The sequence below is a fragment of the Gopherus evgoodei genome, chromosome 12 (genome assembly GCF_007399415.2).
Source record: "Gopherus evgoodei ecotype Sinaloan lineage chromosome 12, rGopEvg1_v1.p, whole genome shotgun sequence".
Taxonomy (NCBI): domain Eukaryota; kingdom Metazoa; phylum Chordata; order Testudines; family Testudinidae; genus Gopherus; species Gopherus evgoodei.
The window spans coordinates 29,070,969-29,087,184 of NC_044333.1; the positions used below are offsets into that span (position 1 = coordinate 29,070,969).

Sequence of the window (16,216 nt, forward strand, 5' to 3'; positions counted from 1 at the left end):
AGCTGATTTGTGACCCAAGCACTTGCATGACATCGAGGTTCTATTTTTAAATAGACCACGGCTTAGTGTAGCCTTTTCTATATTAAAGATTTTTGAGGGTAAGCATCTCATTATTCATATTAATCCATTTGTGCTAGAAGTAGGATTTTCCTGGGATGATGATTGTTGGCACAAAAGGAGTTGAGTTCATATTGTTTTGCAGTCCATTTCCAGGCCAAGTCTGTATGGTTTGTTATATTAATTTGTTGGGGAGGAGGAGAAGTTGCCCATAGCCAGGCTGCCTCTGCTCATGTGCCTCCCTGAAAAAGTACCCCTCAAATTAAGCATCATGAAAATGATAGCTGCTTTACCCCAAGAGGACACTGAGAATCCTCTCCCCCTCACCATTTTTTTCCCAGGGTTCACAAATGCCTATACTCCCTGTGATCACAGAAAGAGATGCCCCCCTTTCCATGTAGCATTATTCCACTGATAGTATGCACAGGCTAGGGTGGGGGAAAAAACCAAAACACTACCCAGTGTTTTAAGCTGTGCAAATATCACTCCAAGGAAACGGAGCTGAGAGGTACTTGTGAAGACCTATTTTTGAAACCGTACTGTTCCTTTAATGTTTTCTAAGTTAATACATATCTACTAATCCTGATGATGATCCATGTAGGTTAGTGGATATGTATCCATATGGTTGAAATATATGTATATTTGAGCCATATGGGTCCACATCAACTCCCCCACATGAATCATCATCAGGATCAGAATCTTTATAACCCCAGCACAGATCTCTGTAACTCGAGATAATTCCGGGGTAGGCAGCCTATGGCACGTGTGCCAAAGGCGGCACGCGAGCTGATTTTCGGTAGCACTCACACTGCCCGGGTCCTGATCACCAGTCTGGGGGGCTCTGCATTTTAATTTAATTTTAAATGAAGCTTCTTAAACATTTTAAAAACCTTGTTTACTTTACATTCAACACTAGTTTAGTTATATATCATGGACTTATAGAAGGAGACCTTCTAAAAGTGTTAAAATGTATAACTGGCACGCAAAACCTTAAATTAGAGTGAAAAAAAAAGAAGACTCAGCACACCACTTCTGAAAGTTTGCTGACCCTGGAGGTAATTGGATAACATCCTCTGGGCCAGCCACTAGATGGGACTTCATAGATATTTGCTGACATCAGAAGAATGTCGGGGCTCTGGAATCCTGGGCTGGGTGAGGATCTGACGGGCATATTCTCTAATGATTGCAAACATTTTGGTCCCTATCCCAGTCTTGCCTTCTTCTTCCTGCTCCATATCTTCCCAGTTTTCAGGCCCCGCTCCTTGCCCTTCTCCATACCAAGTCAGGTTGTTTCTCTCCTCCTTTTCTATGCTGCCTGGGAGCCTTCAGCAAGTGTTGAGAATACAGGTGAGAGTCTCCCTGTTCTCAGTTCCTGTGCCTAGCAGCACCACAGTGTCTGCTGGCAACCAGAAGGAGTAATTGCATTGAAAGTCCTGCTCAGCCATGTAACCATGGGCTGGAGCATGCATGGTACAGATGGACTCTGTGGAGAATTTAGTAAACTAAACACACTAAGATGTCTCTACCAAAAATGTTTTTGAACATGCTCAGAGGGTCATAACTTGACCAAATTTGAGGGTTTTTTTTCCTCACAGGGCTGGCACCCGGGCTATTTACCTGCCAAATTTCAAGTCCCTGCTCCAAAGCATGAATATGCTAGAAAGTCTCAGCAAGGCAGCTGTAGACATTTTCCCCATGGGGAAAATGTATTTTTCTTCAATCTTGTTCTGAAAAATAGCTGGCCAGTGTTTGCTGAAGTTCACCCCTTCTCCACCTCCCCCTTCAAAAAAAAAAAAAAGTCCCAAGGCAGTTAGCATAGAAAGTTTTAACCCAAAGAGTTTGGAAAAGTTATTAACAATTAAAAGTAGGATTTTATAATTTAAAGTTGATAGGCAAGCTTAACTTTAGTCTGCCTATAATTAAAACAAGTACATGAGGATGTCAGACATTAATGATGTCTCAGTTCTGTAGTGTTCCTATGCTTGTAATTAAGTTCTAGGTCCCAGTCCCATACATTTATCTATGCAAGAGTCATGTAGATAAGAACCCAATTCACAAGGCTCTACCTGTGTGGTTTAGCTATCAGGACCAGGGCCTTAGATTGTATGCTACATAGAGGAGCAATCAGGTTTTAAATATTTGGAAAGAACATAGCATATTTTGGGACCTACTTTAATTCAATCTAGAAATTAGATTGTAAGCTGTTCAGGTAGAGAGACTGTCTGTGTAGCACCTAGGTTTAAGGGCACCTATACAGCTTGTTGCAGCTAATAAGCACTACAAATAGCAAGTTAGCATTTACAGACTTCCTTTGTGCATTTGGTTGACAAGCTATTCCATAAATGAATAAATGTTTAGAACAGTCATTACAGGACAAGTCCTGAGGGTCACTCAGCTAGACTTAGAATGAAAGCTGTTTGGGACAGAGACTGTCTGTTTTCATTCTCTGTGTATAGTACCTAGCACAGTAGGGTCCTTGCCCACGACTGGGGTGAGAGGAGTGACAGTAATGCAAGTAGACTCCATTTGAGAGTCTGAGGGAGATTTGTTTTTTTGATGAAAAAGAGTAGGCATTCCACAGCATGTGCCTCATGTGTCTTATGAACCAAATTCTGACTTCTTCAGTTTCTGCATTAACTGGCTGGAGCAGTGTAACATGTTTGTGGGAGCCTGCGTATGTACTCTTGGAAAGAATATTCTTCTGAGTACTATACAGCTACTTCTGACATGCCACTCCACCTATCCCTCTGCCCAGGATGTCATGCCCACTGTATGCCTCCTGACCCTATACTGGGGCATTGGTTCAGAACTGCCTCATAGGGAAATGTGCCATTAAGTCACAAGCATCATATTCTGTAGCATTGAAGTATTCATTTTATATTTCCCACCCAGGCATGGATCCTTTTAAGTTCTGACAGCTTCCCAGCAAAAGGTCTCAGCAGCTGTCATCATAGCACACCATGACCAACAGTGCTGTTTCAGACTTCTATAAATGTAGATGTGTTGTAAAACAATTGGATAGTCTGTTAGTAGCAAAGGGGTTTCTTTATGACAAAAATCTTGTCATCGTTATAATACATATTTTATTCTTCAGATGTCAGTGTTAGATTAATTATGCAAGGTCAGTGCTGATTGTTTGTCCAAATTTGTCCTCCTTCCCTTGAAAGACTAATCCTTGGCTGGGTGCGTCAGTATTCAAAATTCTGCAAATAAATGCAGTTGAAAAGGTTTTTAACCTAGCTCATGATAGTAGGAATACAATCACAGCCATATACGTGCAATAGGCTTAGTGCCTCCAGCATAAAATACAATTTCTGGCTCATCAAGTTTTATTGATAAAACATAGATGTAGTTATGTTATAAGACTTTTGAATCCAATTTTCCAGAGGGAAAAATGAAATTGGCTTTTTTGCATAATCTTCAATATATTCTTATTGGATAAGTGATTGTTTCAGATATGTTTAAAAGTGCCAGGATTAGAGGATGTCAATTTTCCTCCCCACAGCACATGCAACATCAAGTGTTTCATCGCTGCTGTAGATGTCTGAATGTGACATTTCATGGAAACAAACTTCTTCTTTTACATTACATACTAAACTTGAAGCTAAAAATCAAGTATTGCTACCTTCTTCTACAAATAGGAACTCAAAACAGCACTATTTCATGAGTAAATGGGCTTTTTAGTTATCTACAATGGGTACATAACACATGGACTAAAACAAATCATGAAACATTTGTAATACACTTGATTAAGTACTTCCTTACAATAGCATTATTACACATCTTTCACAATCCAATTCAGGCATCATATCAGAAGAATATTACAAGTGCTAAATCTACACATGATAAATCGCTTGAAACAAATTTAAAATAAAGTCAAACAACATCTGGGAAGTCATGATATGATGGTGTGGTCAGAAGTTGGCTGCGTGTCCATTAATTTAGTGTTCTGTTCCAGTTCTGCACAGATAGCGAAGACAGCAGACCTCAATTAAATTGCCCAATAAATCCACAGACTTGGCCTGCCTCTTGGTCACAACCTGACTTTGCTTCATATCAGCAAAGTTTTGACCACTATAATTCAGGCCTCAGGCCTCTAATACAAGGGCTTATGTCTCAGCATCTCTTCCTGCTACAGATGGGTCTAACCAACAGGGTTTCTGCAATAGCAAAATCATGTTTCACTAATCTTAGGATTCTTTGCAAGTGTCAAAGTACTGAATAAAGGAGACTTCCAAAAGCCCTTTATCAAGATCCCTACTAGAAGGCTAAATAAGTTAAGTAATCAAGGGTGAGAGGCAAAATATTGTCATGGAGCAAAAACTGATTACGATAGGGAACCAAAACTAGGGTTAAATGGCCATTTTTTATCATAGTGAAAGGTTAACAGCAGTTATGTGTTTCCTAATGCTAGAAAAGTTACTAGTTTTGGTGGTGGTCCCCACTATGTGATAGAACCAAAGCCAGCAGAAGTAAATTGAAAGACTCTCATTGACTTCAAAGAACTTTACATCAGGTCTTTTAGGCATAACTGTCTCTGGAGTTGGGACACTCTAGAAATTGAATGTCCTTCAAGAGTGGACGTAAGGAGTTCACAATGGTATGCAATATCTGAAATTTACTGACAATTATTATATTTAAAGCATTTTATTGTAAACACTGAGAACCTTAGTTAACCAAGAAAATCTCAAACTGATGCATAATCAGCCTTGTTTACTCAGTTATTTAGGTACATTTTCTACTCTGTGGCATTTTGAAAGACATTGTCATAATATAATTAGTAAATAGATGCAAGATATATTCTGCTAGCTTTTGAGAGACAATATTAGTAATACACAACAGTGACTCAAAGTATCTTGTTCTCTTAATCTAGCCATTAATAACTATTATGTTTTGTTATTCACTGGCAAACAAGTATCAAATAGCTTTTTATGATAGATGACAGTAACATCAGCATATTGGAGGAACAGATATGAGTTGTTCTGTTGCATCCCATGGGTGGAATTGAAAGTGCGCTAAGTTAACAGAGGGAAAACATGCAGCTTAGTGATACAAGTGAAGTCATACACAGATTTGTAATGGATTTAGCTTGTGTGATATGCTGTCATTTTGGAAAACATATACTTCTTCTTGCCAAATTTTCCATTCGAATAAACCATTATTTAGTAAGACGATTGGAATAAGAGACACTGTCACTCACTATGGTAATGTAAATGTAGCAGGCTGTAATATATTTCGTAGCAGCCAGATTGCTAAATCTGTAAAAAGGATGAGGTTTTTTTAGTGTTTTTGTTTTTTTAGAAATGATCTTAATCTCCCTCCATGCCAGTTTTCTAGATGAACACTGTTGTCCACTGTAAGATATCTTTAGAGTAATAATAAGGAATATACTAATGTGCACATACAGCCCTCCTCCTCACCAACTCGAGTCCGAAGACCATAAACTGAAATCAGTTGGTGCTGTAGATAATCACCGCTCAGCAGAATAAGATTTTTTTTTTAAACAATTTTGGCCATAACCACACCAGGTGCTTCAGCCTCTTTCCAAGTACTAGATCTATACAAAACTGCCCAAGAAAGATGTGCACCAGCCATCTCACCAATTTTTTGAAAACTCTCAGAACCCTTTGACAACAATCCAGATCCATTTGTTAACTGACAAACACTCCTGCAACAACTCTTTACCATTTGCTCCTTCCCTGCAAGGAGATCTCCTCTTACCCCCTCCTCCCAAGACATCCTAGAATTACAACTCCTCTTATTTTACCTTTTGCAAGTAACCATTTCATAGATGAACCCTACTCTCACACCTCATCAGGAGTACCTGAGCACAGGTCTCCCCACCTGCACTATGCCCCAACAAACTCTTCAGATTAAAGTCTATATCCTACTGCTGCCATACCCTCCTAATTTCATAATGTCTTTCACCTGGAAGTTAATGTTCCAAGGATTTGAAAATAGAACACTACTTGCTTCAGTGTGGTTATAGTATTATAACAGGGCAAAATCTGGCTTAATATATGCATAATAGAATTAAATCAAATCAAATTAAATTAGATACAATGAGTAATTTTTTCTTAACATTTTTTCTCAGTGAAAATGCTCAAAAGCTACTACAAAATTATAGTCCAAAAGCCAGTTTTCCCCTAATGTAAAGCCATTGGTGTCAACAGCATTACACTAGGCATGAATTTATTTGGTAATTGAATTCTGCAAGTTAAAGCAGGTTAGGCACCTCGTAAGAAAATATTTTGAGTCCCATAAACCACAGGCAGAAAAAGATATTATATGTCTCTAACAATTAGACTATCTAAGTAGACAGTTTGCTTAGTATTTCCTTGATAATATCAAGCAAGACATTGAGACAAGTATACCAAACTGGAATATTTTATTCAACTCTGTATTAGAGTATGGTTGGTGTGGGCTTTATCAGATTTGTAGAAAGGGTAAATACTTATCTAAAATACACCAACTCATACATTAACAGGGAAAATTCTGTTCTGTATAGCCTAATTGGTTTCAGAATTTGGTTCAATATCTTTAGTAAGAGATTAAATGAGATGCATTTGTCTGGTCAATACATCAAATGCTCACAGAGCAGAAATGAAGGTAGGCTAAGCTCCTTAACTCTAACATGTAAAAGCAAAAATGTTTATCAGGTACATAACTAGAATGACTAGGATCAATGTTAACAGTGTTTGTCTCCAAAGTGACTTTACAAATGCTAACAGGTTACATTAATTTATTTTCTTCCCTTCTCCCTCACCTCACCTTGACAATCAAAATACAAAAGGAGCTCTTAAAAACGATAAAGTCATTGCGGAGAAACTAAATGGATTCTTTGCTTCAGTCTTCACGGCTGAGGATGTTAGGGAGATTCCCAAACCTAAGCCGGCTTTTGTAGGTGACAAATCTGAGGAACTGTTACAGATTGAAGTGTCACTAGAGGAGGTTTTGGAATTAATTGATAAACTCAACATTAACAAGTCACCAGGATCAGATGGCATTCACCCAAGAGTTCTGAAAGAACTCAAATGTGAAGTTGTGGAACTAATAACTAAGGTTTGTAACCTGTCCTTTAAATCAGCTTCGGTACCCAATGACTGGAAGTTAGCTAACGTAACACCAATATTTAAAAAGGGCTCTAGAGGTGATCCCAGCAGTTACAGACCAGTAAGTCTAACGTCGGTACCGGGCAAATTAGTCTAAACAATAGTTAAGAATAAAATTGTCAGACACATAGAAAAACATAAACTGTTGAGCAATAATCAATATGGTTTCTGTAAAAGGAAATCGTGTCTTACTAATCTATTAGAGTTCTTTGAAGGGGTCATCAAATATGTGGACAAGGGGGATCCAGTGGACATAGTGTACTTAGATTTCCAGAAAGCCTTTGACAAGGTCCCTCACCAAAGGCTCTTACGTAAATTAAGCTGTCATGGGATAAAAGGGAAGGTCCTTTCATGGATTGAGAACTGGTTAAAAGACAGGGAACAAAGGGTAGGAATTAAATGGTAAATTCTCAGAATGGAGAGGGGTAACTAGTGGTGTTCCCCAGAAGTCAGTCCTAGGACCAATCCTATTCAATTTATTCATAAATGATCTGGAGAAAGAGGTAAACAGTGAGGTGGCAAAGTTTGCAGATGATACTAAACTACTCAAGATAGTTAAGACCAAAGCAGATTGTGAAGAACTTCAAAGATCCCACAAAACTAAGTGATAGGGCAACAAAATGGCAAATGAAATTTAATGTGGATAAATGTAAAGTAATGCACATTGGAAAAAATAACCCCAACTATACATACAATATAATGGGGGGCTAATTTAGCTACAACGAGTCAGGAAAAAGATCTTGGCGTCATCGTTGATAGTTCTCTGAAGATGTCCATGCAGTGTGCAGAGGCGGTCAAAAAAGCAAACAGGATGTTAGGAATCATTAAAAAGGGGATAGAGAATAAAACAGAGAATATCTTATTGCCCTTATATAAATCCATGGTACTCCCACATCTTGAATACTGTGTACTGATGTGGTCTCCTCACCTCACAAAAGATATTCTAGCACTAGAAAAGGTTCAGAAAAGGGCAACTAAAATGTTTAGGGGTTTGGAGAAGGTCCCATACAAGGAAAAATTAAAGAGGCTAGGCCTCTTCAGCTTGGAAAAGAGGAGACTAAGGGGGGGATATGATAGAGGTATGTAAAATCATGAGTGATGTAGAGAAAGTGGATAAGGAAAAGTTATTTACTTATTCCCATAATACAAGAACTAGGGATCACCAAATGAAATTAATAGGTAGCAGGTTTAAAACGTATATCACATTGGTAGATGTGCAGGTGAATGAGCCCTTGATGGTGTAGCTGCTGTGATTGGGGCCTGTGATGGTGTTCCTTGAATAGATATGTGGACAAAGTTGGCAAATGCCTCTGTTGCAAGGATAGGTTCCTGGGTTAGTGTTATTGTTGTGTGGTTGCTGGTGAGTATTTGTTTCGGGTTGGGAGTCTGTCTGTAAGCGAGGACTGGCCTGTCTCCCAAGATCTGTGAGAGTGAGGGATTGTCCTTCAGGATAAGTTGTAGATCCTTGATGCGCTGGAGAGGTTTTAGTTGGGGGCTGAAGGTGACAGCTAGTGGTGTTCTGATACTTTCTTTGTTGGGCCTGTCCAGTAGTAGGTGACTTCTGGCTACTCTTCTGGCTCTATCAATCTGTTTCTTCACTTCAGCAGGTGGGTATTGCAGTTTTAAGAATGATAGAGATTTTGTCTCTGCCTGAGAGATTGGAGCAAATGTGGTTGTATCTTAGAGATTTGCTGTAGAAAATGGATCGTGTGATGTGGTCTAGATGAAAGCTGGAGGCATGTAGGTAAGTATAGCGGGCAGTGGGTTTCTGGTATAGGGTGGTGGTTATTAGCACTGTAGTGTCCAGGAAGTGGATCTCTTGTGTGGATTGGCCCCGGCTGAGGTTGATGGTGGGATGGAAATTGTAGAAATCTTGGTGGAATTCCCAAGGGCTTCTTTTCCATGGGTCCAGATGATGATGTCATCGATGTAGCACAAGTAGAGTAGGAGTGTTAGGGGACAAGAACTGAGGAAGTGTTGTTCTAAGTCAGCCATAAAAATGTTGGCATACTGTGAGGCCATGCGGGTACCAATAGCCGTGCCGCTGACTTGAAGCTATATATTGTCCCCAAATGTGAAATAGTTGTGGGTGAGGACAAAGTCACAAAGTTCAGCCATCAGGTTTGCTGTGACATTTTGAAGTGAAGACTCATTTTTGTGTCTGATTTCAATCTATGACAAAAATTTTGCTTTTGCCATGATGAAAGTGGCAACATTTCACATCCTGAAAATAGTATGACTCTTTAAAAAAAAATCGTTTGTGCCAAAATTTGAAGGGTAGAGTACAAAATATTATTGTTTTGAAAACCCGGAAAAGATCTATGCATGGAATGTTTTTTGTTTGTTTCATTTTGTTTTTCTTTTGTGTGGTTGTTTATGTTTTGTTTGTGTGTGTCAGTGGAGATACTTTTTACATAAGGCAACACATTACAGTAAGTCAACAACAGTACAAAACTGGAAAAGAACTTCTGAACAATCTCAGCATGGATGATACTCCATGGCAGTTCTACCTTTGGTAGCAAGATCATTTAAAGGACAGGTCTTTCTTATGTTGCCAAGTTTTCCCCAATCTATTCCAAACAGTAGTGCTCAACAGGGATGGACAAATAATGAAGGAGATTATTCACATGCATTCAGGGACTTCTAAATGGAATTTCACTTTCATCATGATTGTGCCGTTTGTTGTTCACCTTTTGCAAGCACTCATGTGAGAAAAATTTAGTTAATATGAATGTTTGCTGAAAGTATATTCTGAGCTGCAGCCAAGATCCATTTAATAACAGAGTGAATTTTGTTTTGAGCAAAACAAAAAATCATTTTAGGCAGACAGGGTTGTAGGTTATTAAGTTTAGGTCATGCAGTCAGAAAACAGAAACACCATGTGACTTAGGTCACACACAACTCAAATAATGAACTGCAAATACTGAATATGCTCAGTGAACAGTTTTGGGTTAAGAGCCAGGACTAACTTGTTCTTACTAAAGATTCAAACAATTTCAAAAGCTAACCATGTTTTAAAAAGAAACTATGTATGTTCAGATATAACAAACCAAAGGAGCTACATTTGCTGGATATTTGCCCAACTATAATGGTGAGTTTTCAAACATGTCTTTCAGCAACTCCAGGAAAAGGCATTCCATTAACATATAGTGTGCGACAAATGACTACATCAGTTCCGTCCCTATGCGGGCAGACTATCAGAACCAGCTTCTCCTATCTTTCAGAATAATCTAAAAACTTGTACTATTTTCTGTTGCCTTAATTATATGCCAGGAAAGGGTAGAGCAAAATGATACATAAATATGCCAACAAAAAGAGACAAGTATGCATTATCTGTCCCTTTGACTGTTTATACTGAATCAAGCCTGAATTAGTATTCCTGGCTTGTGGTTGTAGCTTTTGGCTCCTAGACTTCTAAGTGCATTTACTAGTAATCTCCGTGCATGCTGACAGATATGCCACAATACCTTAATTGCCATTGGCTACAAGGCTAATAAAGGTTCGTAACAAAGCAGAATTCCGTAGGGGCTCATTTTTTAAACAGGTAATATCAAGCCCTATGAACTTTTAATGCCCACTCTGTCCTATTTAGATAGTCATGGCTCAGAACTTGTATTAAAAGTAGCAAGGAATGCTTGTTCAGAAGTGTTTGAAAATATTGCAAATTCAATTGTAATATAAGCTTAGTCCAAACTAATCCTATCCTTTACTGACCTTTGCAGAAACAGTTCTTTCATTTAGCAGCTTCGTTTCCCATCTTTCAGCTTTTCTTACTCCCCAGTCCTTCTATTTTATATTATTTAGTCATCAAGAATTTGTTTGATGGGGCTGCTGCCATTTAGATGTGTAGTCTGATAGGTTTGTTGTGCTCACCCCAGAGCAAATCCTATTTCTCATTCTATTTCCACTGCAGCCTCATTTTCATCTCAACACTGCATTCTTCAGGAGCTAGTCAATACCTTTTTCCTTTGTAAGACAATGAATATGTTTACTTTTTGCTATACCTCTCCAGCTCTGTGTACAGAGTTTTGGAGTTTCTTTTTTCTATTTCTCTGCTCATTACACACACACTAAATTCATCCAGAAGCTAAAAATAAATGAAATTGAAAGTCAAGAAGGAAGTGTGTGTGTGTGTGATTTCAGTAAGATCTTTCAATAACACTAATAGAATACTAGATTAGAATACAATAGCAGTGTTGTAATTGATGACCCCAGTGCGCAATTGCTAATCACAACCTCAGTCCACTTAAATAGTGAAATATTTTGTATCCTTTGTAAATTAGCTACACCATTACTTACATAAGGTCTGATTTGCCTTTTACACTCATATATGGTTCCAACCCTCATTTAGGTCAATAGGAAATGGATCCATATACAGTTGTCTGAGAACAAAATTGGACCTTGAATACTTGAATAAACTGACACAAAATCAAGACTATCTTAGTGTGGCACAAATATCTCGTTCCTATTCATGTTAAATACTGGTGGCCTGATCCTACACTTGTGTAAATGATCATAACTCTATTGAAGTTAATGGAGCTGTGACCATTTACATCTGTATGTGCTTTTATAGTGCTGATAATGATAACACAGTTTTTCTTAGTGCTCAACAAACAAGGCAGATATCAAGCCCAAAACCTCAAAAGGTATTTCAATGTTTAACACCCATTGAATTCAATGTGAGTTAAGTGCCTAAATACATTTGAGGATCTGGACCCAACTCTATGCCCTGAACTCTTCCCACTGTCTTTCACGAGGCTACTTCCTTCTCCCCAGAGTACCGTCCAGCCAATACAGACCTTTGATTTTCTTCCCTCTGACACAAGTAACTTTAAACACTGAAATTAAACTCTTTTTCTTGGGATATAAAGCTACATCAATTCAGAGACATTCCAGATGGCATCTCTCCACAGGCAGCCATGTTTCTGCTGAGTATTTTTCTGGCTGTCTCGCTGCTCCTTGTAACCAAATACTTCCAAGTGCTGGTACTTGGGTTTGCCCAGCTAGACCCAGTTCCAGTAGCTCTCTTCCTCTTTCTGTTCCTCTTATATCTTCCAAATTGTTCTTCTGATAGTTACTTAGCTGCACCTGTATCTGGATTTGCACTGTTAATCCTTACCTCCTGCACAGAGATCAGGTCAGAAAATTTGATCTTCCACCTCATCTTCCTATGGCATGCCCCAGAAATGTACTATCTTCCCTCACAATAGGTCAAATACTGATCATACTATAAATATAATACCAACCTGTCTTCATGGTTAGAGATACTCAGACTTTCCAAACTGGTAGAATCATCTGAAATTGCTTTAGAAAAACCAGAGGTAATAGGTAGCTGAGAGGGCAGACATTAAGAAATTAAAAGTAAAAGTAAAAACTTTTTAAAAATATTTAGTTATTTGGGACCCACTGATTCCTGGCACCAGCATGACACCTCATAAGCTTCCAACTGCATTGCTTCTATCTAATATATTTATCTGATTACGCAACAGAAAAAAATGCCATTTGACTTCTGTGACCAATTGCAATCAAGCAATTCATCTCAAATTTCACATATCAAATAGTGACTAGCAGGCCTGAAAATCAATACTATTGAAATAAGTCATCTAGCTATTGAACTTAACAAATCTGAGATCTGTTTGAGGACATTGTTCCAAGAGAAAGAAACTAAATTTTTTGAATAAAGTGTAATTTGAATAACTTATTCAACTTCAATATTAATTGTTTCATTTTTGGTTAAGAGATCATTTAGAATGAGTTCTTCCCTGTGAAGAGAGCCAACACAGGGGTTGCATTCCACTTATTTTGTATTTTGGGGGGTTAACTAGGATTTAAATGGTGCATGAGTTCTGTACTGGTCTTCAGCACTGCATTGTAACAAATGAAAAAATAGGACATTTCCATACCTATGTACTATATATTAGTGAAAGTTTGATGGTTCTTAATGATGATTCAAGAGATCCTTCTTGAAAAGGGACAGATACTAAATTGTATCCTTTTTTTTCTTTCTAAGAAGATTGTTTTTAAAAAGCATGTTTTCTTCTAATAGCTTTTACATTTTGTCCGTAAAAGAAAATCACATACCGTCAGTCATCCTTTCAGAGAAAGCCTTATGTTTTTGTAAAAATATACCCAATTTACCATACTGTTTGTACAGTGCTGCCAGTCTTTAAGATTTCATTGTTCATCACAAAGTCAAATCTAATCCTTTCACTGTTCGGTTTCCTCACTATAACTACAATTAGTATGTCCTTGATCTCACTCTTATATGTGCCTTCCTTTTTATCAACATTTGGCAGTGCTATACCTTCTGTGTTGCTATAGTTCTTCAACCATTTACAAAGAAATATCTTAAGCATATCTAAGTGACAACCTCTATGGATGTAAAAATAGTATTGTTAAGTTTTACTATAGTGCTTTTCAATATTCTTATCTGGCTTTCATACAATTCTTCTTTACACTAAGATTTCTATAGCTAGTCATTAGCATCAGCATCCCCAGTTGGAAATCCGACTTGACCATTTGTTATGACCATAGTTGTTGTATTATGTGGAGGTCATTATATATTACTGAGGAAATGCATGTACCATTTAGCAATCAGTCATGTATGGCTTTAATGGCAGAAATCATTTCACTTCCATTTGGTATTAAAAGATATTGAATTTGTTGCCACAGTGGTCCTATAAATAACAGCTCGACGGTCCATTAAATGGTAAACACAAAAATGTCTGAAAGGATATATTTTGATTCTTAAAACATATGTCTTTAATGTACCATTATGATCATTTAGCCCTTACTATTTCTTTGTGAAATTACCTCTGAGGTTTGCACTGGAGATCTGAGGACACGATTGTATTTCATCAGTCCTAGTATTTAGAGTTTTCTTGTTAACAAAGCTAATGATTCCCCATAGTTGTGTTATACCATTTTCACTATCTGGATGCATTGTTTTGTTTTGTTTTTGTGTTCAGGATCCTAAAGATATAAAGTCAATGGAGTAAACACTAGCAAAATGTAGAGCTGATATTCCACTTCCATCAGGCCAGAGTTTGTTTCTGTTTCTGGTCTTACGGTTACGGTACTGGTATGGGATTCTGAAGGCCTGATTCTACTATAGATCTTCTGTGTGACATTGGGCAAGTCACTTGCTTTCTCTATGCCTCTGTTATCCATAAAATGGAAATAATAATGCCACATCTCTCCTACCACTTGTCTATTTACACTGTAGGGTCCTGGGAGCAAGGACTGTCTTACTCTTAGTACATTAAAACTAAGGGTATGTCTCCACTACCTGCCGGATCAGCGGGCAGTGATCGATCCAGCAGAGATTGATTTATCGCATCTGTAGCCTGTTACATAGATACTCATATTTTTTGTTTGTTTCTCTAAGCTAATATAGCCAAAAAAAAGCTGATATACAATCAATAATTGTAAAAACAAAATTTAATTGGGATCATTATTCATCCAGATCAAGAAAATTGTTGAATCCCTTGGCTGCTATCTATTACACTGGGATGGCACTAGATGATTTGGTAATATCCTATTTGGATTCCCTATTATGAGATTTACGTCTGTTTTGCTGCATAATATCACCATTATTTACATATGTCCATTCTACATCCAACTAAAACACATTTCATATTTTGTGATAGCTAGTGCTTTTTGCTCTTAGGTCACTGGGAAATTGATGCTCTATCTAAAAATCTCTAGAGTGAGTTACTAAACATTTCATGTGTGGGAACAGGTCACACTTTCTTCCTCTATGTTCTTTTCCTATTTGGTCTCCTAGGCCAGAAGATGTAACACGTACTCTGCTGGCTGGATAATGTGTGGTCAGACCAGATGGATCTAACTAAATTCAGTTTACCTGTAACTAGACTTCAGTTCATGGAAATGTTAAAATTTGGGGCACAGAGTGTGAAAATGCACTACTCCTACAGCCTCGTGGAGGGATGTATTCCTCCCCATCCCCTAAGTTGTTGCCTCTCTGGTGCAATTCTCTTGGCTCACCAATATATTTAGGCACAGCACATCCATACTACTTGCTATGGTCCCTCTCCTTCAACTGCAGCCCCCATCAAGTCATCCTGAACCTTCTCTCTCTGCTGGTTCACCCTGCCTTTCCTGCCTCCTTCCTTTCCTTCCAGAATGCCCTCTCTTAAGAAAGAAAGATGCTCAGGGCCATATATTTTCATTCGGGATGCAAACACCCAAATTTAAATGTGCATGTTCTATGTGGCTTTTCACACTGTCTGAGGAGGACATTAATTTGTATAGAGTTGTAGACAAAATCCTGGAACCCTGTCCTGAAGAGGATTTCCTGCCCTGCAGTCCATTGATTAACACTGAGATCCAGCCATCTAGCAGGGTCCTAGAGCCCAGGGTCCAGGCCACGCCCAAATGTCTACATGGCAGGTAAACAGCCCCTTAGTGTGAGCCCGGCTGCAGGTTTTTAACTGCAGTGCAGGTGTACCCTAAGGCTCTAGGACCATACACATGAAATCAACAATAGTAGACATTACTGTGTTTATTTTTAAATTGTATTGGTTAAGAGAAGTGAGGAGTGCTTAGTCTCTTAAAAAGCTGTTTGCAGAAAACATTACCTCAGATCACTCAATTTCTTTAATTTATCCATTTTTCCCCCTTCATTAGGATTTGCTTGAGGACATCAACACTGGAATCCCAGTCTGAATCCATGACTGAGATATAACCCCCACAATTTAATGAACTGCCAGGATCTGCTTCGTTACTTCAAACACTGGAGAATAAGAAGAGAACACAAAAGGTAATTATCACATACATCAGTCCCATTCATTCTCGTTTACTTGCACTTTTAAAAATAAGTATATCATGTGAATTCAGTTCTTGTAGAAGATGTCATATTGACAGCTCTGGTATACAAAAGCCTCTGTTTATTTATAGAGAACAGACTTCTATTTATCCTACAGAACAGGTGTGGTACATTGCAAGCCAACTCCTATTCACCTCTATAGGTCTCCCTCTTCCATGGCAATTGAAGGTATCTCCACACGTGATCATAAGTGAGATCG

The 16,216-nt window shown here is 38.2% G+C and overlaps 1 long non-coding RNA gene across 1 annotated transcript in view; it reads left to right on the plus strand.

The window, feature by feature from the left end:
- LOC115660434 overlaps nt 1–15,945 on the plus strand; it is an 83,719-nt gene extending 67,774 nt beyond the window's left edge. The window contains exon 3 of the long non-coding RNA XR_004002819.1: nt 15,819–15,945. This is a non-coding gene — a long non-coding RNA (uncharacterized LOC115660434). The remainder of the gene's footprint in view (nt 1–15,818) is intronic.
- Nucleotides 15,946–16,216: the final 271 nt, after the last annotated feature.